This window comes from Hydra vulgaris, chromosome 14 (genome assembly GCF_038396675.1).
Source record: "Hydra vulgaris chromosome 14, alternate assembly HydraT2T_AEP".
Taxonomy (NCBI): Eukaryota; Metazoa; Cnidaria; class Hydrozoa; order Anthoathecata; family Hydridae; genus Hydra; species Hydra vulgaris.
In genome coordinates this window covers 2,497,471-2,506,468 of record NC_088933.1, presented here as the reverse complement: position 1 = coordinate 2,506,468, position 8,998 = coordinate 2,497,471, and the positions used below count along the sequence as shown (strand labels likewise).

The 8,998-nt window shown below is 27.3% G+C and overlaps 1 long non-coding RNA gene across 1 annotated transcript; it reads right to left on the bottom strand.

Annotated features, from left to right (window-relative positions):
* Positions 1-8,054: 8,054 nt before the first annotated feature.
* LOC136090745 (uncharacterized) lies at positions 8,055-8,873 on the bottom strand. The gene is made up of 2 exons (XR_010643683.1): positions 8,568-8,873; positions 8,055-8,439 (listed from the first exon to the last, which is right to left on the bottom strand). It is a non-coding gene; the product is annotated as an uncharacterized LOC136090745 (long non-coding RNA).
* Positions 8,874-8,998: the final 125 nt, after the last annotated feature.

Below are 8,998 nucleotides of genomic sequence, written 5' to 3'. Positions count from 1 at the left end.
ATTAAATTTTTAACAAGATAGTGCTAAAACTTTTTTTATATTAGTTTCGGTTCAAGCGCTATTTTGTTCGCAACGATAAAAAATATATAAAAAATTTTAACTCCCAGTTAAAGTTGTATAAAAAAAAGAAAAAAATGGAGTTGAATCGGCATATAATTTTATCAATTTGAATAGAGGAGATAGTTCTGTGTTTAAATTTATTTTTATTTTTTTCATAGCCTTACCCGTTTAGGTTTTATTTGATAATTTCGATCAGTGTGCGGAATGATACGGGGTGCGGTTTGACCCGGTTTCACTCAATTAAAAAAAAATATATACAAAACATTTTGTTTTCATTTTTTAAAAGTTTTTTAAACATTTTTGAAATGGACTAAAAGTAAAAAATAAACTTTTTCTCAAGACCTAAGGACTTTGTGTACTTACACAACCTGATATATCTATTAAAGTAAATGAATGAAAATGTTGGGCGCCCGAGAATTTAAATCGTAAAGATATTTTATGAAGTTATGAAGACCGCTAAAAAAAAATTACTGCGGCGCCCCCACAGGCCGTAGTGCTCGGGGCGGTTTGCCCCGATTGTTCCCCCTCCTAAGGACGGGACTAGACAAACCGCGTATTGATTCTTTTAATATTAAAATAATAAACAATCATTGTTCTTTTTCAATTTACATAACAGAAGCATTCAGCAAAACTTTGAAAAACTTAATGAACTTTTAAGTATTATAAATTACACGTTCGACGTCATAGCTCATTTTGAGAATTGACATGACTTTGAAAATTCTCTTGAATTAAGTTCTATTTATAACTTGCCACTTTATAAACTTCTTAGTCAACCAAGAGAGGAGGCTGAATAAGTGCGAATTTCATAACTGCGAATCTGCATAAGTGCGAAGCAGTTGCAAAGACTGACATAAGTGCGAATTGGCACAAACGCGAACTGGCATAAGTGCGCCGAAAGAATTTGCAAACATTGGCATAAGTGCGAACTGGCATAAGTGCGAACTGGCATATGTGCGAATCAATTTCAAAAACTGGCATAAGTGCGAACTAGCACAAGCGCGAACTGGCATAAGTGCGCCGAAAGAATTTGCAAACATTGGCATAAGTGCGAATTGGCATAAGTGCGAACTGGCATAAGTGCGAATTGGCATAAGTGCGAACTTGCCAATTCGCCACTTATGCCAATTTGCACTTATGCCAATGTTTGCAAATTCTTTCGGCGCACTTATGCTAATTCGCGCTTGTGCCAGTTCGCACTTATGCCAGTTTTTGCAATTGTTTCGCACTTATGCCAGTTCGCACTTATGCCAATGTTTGCAAATTCTTTTGGCGCACTTATGCCAGTTCGCGCTTGTGCTAGTTCGCACTTATGCCAGTTTTTGCAAGTGATTCGCACTTATGCCAGTTCGCGCTTGTGCCAGTTCGCACTTATGCCAGTTCGCACTTATGCCAGTCGCAATTATGCAGATTCGCAGTTATGAAATTCGCACTTATTCAGTCGCCCCAACCAAGAGAAAGTGTAAAAAAAAGGTGGAGTGTTAGGGCTTTATGTTTCAAAAAAGCATGATTTTAAGATAAAAAAAATTCTATTAGGCACTTCAACATCTAAGCGCGTATCATCGATGATCGATAAAACACGGCAAAAGAAAAAATCTCTGAGGTTTATGCCGACAAAATAGTTTGAGATGTATGTTCATCCATTGTTCATCCGATGGCTTAAAATACAATAAATTTTTGTTTGTTGCAAAATCTAGAACCACAACATAACAATAGTTAAAATATTTTTTTGAGATTTTTATTTTTAGAGATAATTTGAATCCAAAATTAAGGTCATTTTATAACGCAAATATTTTTAATAGTATTTAGTGTTTTTTTGATTTAATAAAAAAATCAATTATAGCATTATATTACCCTAGTAGTGTGCATAATTTTGAATAGAAAGCGTTGATCACACAAAAAGTATGCCTCCCACCAAAAAGTTAACTTTAAAGAAAAAAAAATTTTCTTATAGCACTTGTCAGTTGTCAAGACCGCTCTCAAGACTGATCTCAAAATATGAATATAATTATAAATATATTCATATTTTGAGATCAGTAGTCAAGACTTAACCCGTCAATTGTTAAGACTTAACCAGTCAATTTTCAAGAAGGAAATTAAGCTTTTAAAATTACTTTAATCTTTAAAAAAACCCTTTTTGCATTACCATTAAATAAGATAATTATCTACATTTTCCATTATTCTATTACACCCTTATCACACCTTTCATGTTTTCTTTTCGATTTACTAACGAATAAAATTAAATCAATGCAATGTTGAAACTGAAAAAAATTGTTAAATTTATTAGATTCTTTAAAACGTTCATTTGCTAAAAACCTCAAAAAGTCATACAAAAAAAAAAATCTTAAACTTTGTGGTTTAAAAGTTGCGTAAGTTTTTGACTAATGATATAACGATAAGTTTGTTATTTTTTAACTGTCAATGTTTAGCTCTAACTTATGGTAGTTGTTTTGTTTTCATTTTACATTTGAAAAAAAATGTTAAAGTGCTTTATACGAAGCTTCTCAAACGATAATTATGAAATCCTATTTATTGAAATAATAAATAAAAATTTTTGAAATATTATTATTGGTTGCGTTTATCGTCCACCAAATTGTAAAATCAAATCATTTGAAACTTTCATCAAAAATACAATTAAAAAAATAAATAAAGAAAACAAAACTTTATATGTCATTGGAGACATAAACTTCGATGCCTTAAGTTATTCAAAATTTCTGAAAATAAAATCTTTTTTTGACATACTTCTTAAATTTAATGTGTTGTCTGCAATTAATAAACTAACGCGAGTATCAAAAATATCAGGAACAGCGATAGACAATATTTTCATTAATAATTACTTTAAAATGGAATTTAAAACCGGGGTTTTTATGACTGATATTAGCGATCACTTTCCAATATTTATAAAAGTAAGAAATTTAAAAACCACGTCTGGTTGTGAACCAAAAGTTATAAATTTGAAAAAACGCAATCTCAAAACAAGTAATACAAATGAATTATCAATAAGACTAAAACAAAAAACGTGGTCCAACTTGTATAAGTAAGGACACTAACGAAGCTTTCAATACTTTTTTAGATATATTTCTAGAGTGTTTTAATTAAACCTGTACTCAAGAGGACATACAAATTAAGACAAAAGCAGTTGCTAATCTGTGGATGGAAAAATCGCTGATAAAATGCTCAAAGAAGAAGCAAAAGTTCTATAATAAATTTCTAAAAACTAAAGGCACTTATTATGAAAAAAGTTACATAAAATCTTTTTTTATCTTTTTATCTTATTAAAAATGCTAAAAAAGTATAGCTACAGAAATCAAATCATTAAATACAAATTTGAAATAAAGAAAATGTCGTTGGTATCATAATGGGACTAAAAAAATAAATTCAACTTCTTTACCAAAAAGAATTAATATTAATAACACAAACATATTCTGTAAAAAAAAATCTCAGAAGAATTTAACAAATATTTTATAAACTTTGGTCCCAATCTTGCTAATAAAATAATTTCAACATCTGATTCATTTAAAAACTACCTAAGACCCGCAAATAACGCTACTATGTACGATAATGAATTTAATATATAACTTAATAATATAAAGAACTTGAAGAAGAATTTTCCTCTTTAAAAAAAAAAAGAAAGCACCAGGATATGATAAAGTATCTAGTGATATAGTTACCTTCAACAAAATCAGTCTGAGCAGTCCTCTGATCCATATACCAAAGCTCTCTATAACTTCTGGGATTGTCCCTGACGGACTTTAATTAGCAAAAGTGATTTAAATGTAATGAACATTTGGACATAACCAACTATAGACCTATATCAATACTTTCTCTTTTTTTCAAAACTTTTCGAACGTATAATTTATAATAGAAACTATATTCACTTTACTAAAAACAAATTATTGTACCCAAACCAGTTTGGATTTCAAAAAAACCTCTCAACTGAGCATGCAATCATTTAATTAATAGATCAAATAACTAATGGTTTTAAAGAAAACAAATTTACTTTAGGAGTTTTTATTGACTTATCAAAAGCATTTGATATAGTTAATTACTGCATCCTATTAGATATACTAAAGCACTATGGTATAATTAATAAAACTTACAACTGGATTAAAAGTTATCATACCAATAGAAAACAATATGTATGTAATATAAAATCTGGAGTATGAAATGTTTTATGTGGAATTCGCCAAGGATCTATCTTTGGTGTCCTGTTTTTATTTACATAAATAATTTTTACAATGCGTTTTTAAAACTTAAGTCATGTTTGCTGATAATACAAATCTGTTTCTTACTAACAATGATATTAAGAAATTATATGCAGACATGAACACTGAAATAAATAAAGTAAATAATTGGTTTTGGGCAGATAAACTCTTGCTTAGCTCAGAGAAAACAAACTGCATATTATTCCATAAAAAAAAAATACAAAATGAAAATCTTCTTCTTAAGTTGCTTGACCTTATCTTAAAAGAAAAAATAATTCAAAAACAAGCCAGTTTAAGATTCTTAGGATTTTTTGATGAGAATTTATCCTGGCTTCCTCAAATAAGATATATTCAATCTAAAATCACCAATATAATTGGTATGATGTATCTAGTTCGTTTGTATATCAAAAAACAAAGTCTCAAATTATTATATTTTGGATTTATTCATTGTTTCATCAGCAATGCAAATATATCAAGGGCAACTATGCAACCATCAAAATTTAAAATAATTTAAAGCTTACAAAAACATGCGTGCAAAACCATTTACTCTAAAAATAACATGAGCACGCTAAATCTATAATGATATTTTTTTATATCGGCCCCAAATTTGGCTTCTTGTGTATTCGCGTTTTAAAAATTTTATTTTTTTGAACACCCCTACTGAACATTGCATATCGAGATCCAAATATTCGGAATATTTATCAAAAAGAGTTGAAATTTTTGGCAAAGTCATTAAGTTTAATTAAGTTTCAAATCAATAAAGAAATTTTTAAATTTGAGATTTATTTGTGCTTGAGTAAATTTGAAGTTAATTAATTTTATTTTTTCAGTTTTTACTGATCAGCGCAGCAGTTTTATGCTCATTAGGGTTATAAATATAATATCTATATTATCTTGAAAGTATATATTGGGGCTCTATGAAAAGATCGTGATGACGTACTGCCATCTTCATCTTCTTTGAGCCCCTGTTTGTTTAACTCTTTATTTTATAAAGATCATTATAAATAGAAAAGTTTATATTTTATATTGTATATTCAAAAACGGTGCTTGTTGACTAGACTTTATTGTCTTCTTCGTTCTACGGACATATCTTTTCTTTCTTGAATATATGTATGTTGAATATATGTATGCTGATTATTTTTGTTAATCAGAAAAATAAATGAAATAAAAAAAAGGAAAAACTCTTTGTCATTTCTTTACTTGAAATTTTTTGAAATAAAATGTCACATATTCTTTCAAATAAATAAATAAATACTCTTTAAGAAGTTATAACTCTATTAAACAACCAATCATCCAAACAAACTTCGGTAAAGCCTGTATTTCATTTTGTGGAGCTTTCTTATGGAACAAAATTGTGTTAAAAAATTTTGAGTTTTCTCATGAGTGGAGTTATTTTTTATTTAAGAGAAAACTTAAGTAATTTTTTCAGTTGATAATATTCTTACAAACTTTTAAATTATACTTAGCTCTTAAATACCTAAATATTGATTGATTTTATCCAATAATAATTTAAATTTACTATTTATATACATCTATTTGAATATAATTGAAGGTTGCATTTACTACGATATTTGGTTTATAAATTTTTTATTTTATTTACACTTTTATACTGAACAACCTTAAATGTAAATGCAATTGCTACGCTAGTTTTTGGTCTTTATTTAAACTTGTATTATCAACTATTTATATATATTTCTTATTTTGTATATGTACTACGAACTTTCTAAATTGTAAAAAAAATAAAAATAAAAGTGTATCTATACATATGTATATGTGTGTGCGTATATAAGTTTATATGTGTTTGCGTTTATATGTATATGGATATATATATGTGTGTTTATATGTATATGTGTTTATATGTATATGGATATATATACATAAGTGTATGTATGTATGTATATGTATGTATATATGTATGTATGTATGTATGTATGTATGTATGTATGTATGTATGTATGTATGTATGTATGTATGTATGTATGTATGTATGTATGTATGTATGTATGTATGTATGTATGTATGTATGTATGTATGTATGTATGTATGTATGTATGTATGTATGTATGTATGTATGTATGTATGTATGTATGTATGTATGTATGTATGTATGTATGTATGTATGTATGTATGTATGTATGTATGTATGTATGTATGTATGTATGTATGTATGTATGTATGTATGTATGTATGTATGTATGTATGTATGTATGTATGTATGTATGTATGTATGTATGTATGTATGTATGTATGTATGTATGTATGTATGTATGTATGTATGTATGTATGTATGTATGTATGTATGTATGTATGTATGTATGTATGTATGTATGTATGTATGTATGTATGTATGTATGTATGTATCTGGATATGTGTACGTGTATATGTAGGTATGTTTATATGTGTATACACATACACACATATACACGTTATTACAGACAAAGTAAGAACATGAAATTACATTACAAGTATTTGATCAATATTTATGAATACTATAAAATCAAGTGCAATATTTATCAATACAATAAAGATCAATACTATAAACAAAAAAAGTAACATCCTTATTATTTATAGAAAATGAAGTAGAAAAACTCAATTGAAATATCAAATAATAATCATTAAATGAAGATTACTTGACCATTTGTTTTGATTTTGAGTGAAATTTATATAAAAATCACAGACAAAAGTCGCATAAGACAGTCATTCGGAAGATATGTAATTTCGTTGCAAGCACCTTTAAGCAAACTACTTAAAACTATAACGAAAGAGATGTCTAAGCTTCAACAGCGGTTCTCTCCGACAAGACAATATGGTCTTATTAGAGTGTCCGCGTTCTTTATATTTTTCCTTAACTTTTCAAGTGTAACTTTTCTCTTTTATATTGATATCTTAAACGTTTGTATTTTAAATCATGTAGTGAATAACAAAAAAAAAAAAAGAAAAGATGAAAGCCCGGTTAGGCTTAGCAAAGAGAAGTAAAGACAACTGCAAGCAGCTATTATTTTAATATGCATTAAAATACCATTAAACACACAAAAGTCTATTAAACGTTTTGACAAAACGTTAAGATTCGATTATCCGTTTAGAATAAAATTCAAATTAACGTTTAGAACAAAAGTCCATAAAACGTCTATATTCAAACGCATTTTAGACGTTTATTATAGGATTATTATATGCATATAAAGCGTTTAGATTTTGTCTAATTTACGTTTATATCTAGTCTAATTAACGTAGATTTAAGTAAATAAAGCGTTTAGTCTAAGTAAACGTATAATAAACTTTTAGATCTTGTCTAATAGTTTTTTTGATTTAGTTAACATAATTTCAATTTATTTAAGTTTTAAAACTATTATAAATTAAAATTATTTTATTACTTTTTAGCTTTATATAGGTAATAAGAGCTATATAGGTCTTGAAATTTATAAATAAGATATAGTTATAAAAGACCTGGTCTTATAATTTATATTTTTTTATAACTATTATAATATGTTTAAAAACTTTTATACTATACTACTTATAATATACTTTTATTTTATAAAACTATATATAAAGTTACAAACTCATATATATAAAGTTACAAACTATATATAAAGTTACAAAACATTTTCATACAGTGGGGATTTAGAGAAAAAATGTTTGTGCACTACACTCGTTTATATTTCAATAATTAAAAATAAATAAATAAACAAGCTTTTTGTTGTGGAAAAATTATAGTAACAATTTCTATCAAACATTTAATCTCATTAAAAAGATTACTAAGATTACTAATAAAATTAATGCACTGATAAACAAATATTTTGGATCACTGTTTTCTCTGGTTTATGCATTATTAAAAATCATCATAGAATACCGTCTACCGCATGTTCATCATGCACCTGTTTGAGCAACATCATCTTCTACATTCGTATCCTGATCGTCTGATTTCATAACTTGATTTGTAACCGCACAAAACTTGGTAAAATAGTTAGTATTTTAAATTTACATTTATAAATCAAAATTATAATTATACAGAACAACTTTACATATAGAGGATTTTCTGAATGGAAATTTCTGAATTTTTCTGTACCATCCATGTTTATTTTTGACATTAAAAAATTAGTAATGTCGCGACATAACATATGCAGTGGTTTTTACCAGCTCTGTTCCACCAATTTTCTTTAGCAAATGTAACTCAATTAAGCTAAAATGCATTTAAAATAAAAAAATAAATATTTTGTTTATAAACCTCTTGGCTATTATAAAGATAAATACCTAATGTTAGACAATCATACTAGCGTTTACAAAACTTAAACTATTTATAAAACTTACGAAAAAAGTTCTTGTGACAGGATTTTCATAACGAAAGACCAACAACTCATATTTTTTAGCTGTATCAACGTCGCCATCAATAATTTCTAAAACATAGTAAAACTTTAGAAATTTCTAAAATTTCTAAAGTCCATTAGTTTGTTGGCATCTAGGAAGGTAGATTGTCGTGATAAGAGCTTTTTAACTTTTATGAATTAAAATGGCGCCTCCGACACTCGTTTATTATTTATTTATCAGTCGTTTTGCTTTCAGTTGTTGTAAGGAAGTGAATCTTGAAAACGCATTTAAGTCTAATTTAATTATTTAGCCAATAATTTAATTATGTATATTCAATTTAAACCGCGTGACATAAGCTGTTATATGAGTCTTCTGACCAATGACTGTATTACTATATTATAATTTAAGAAAGATTTATTAAATGTTGATCAAAC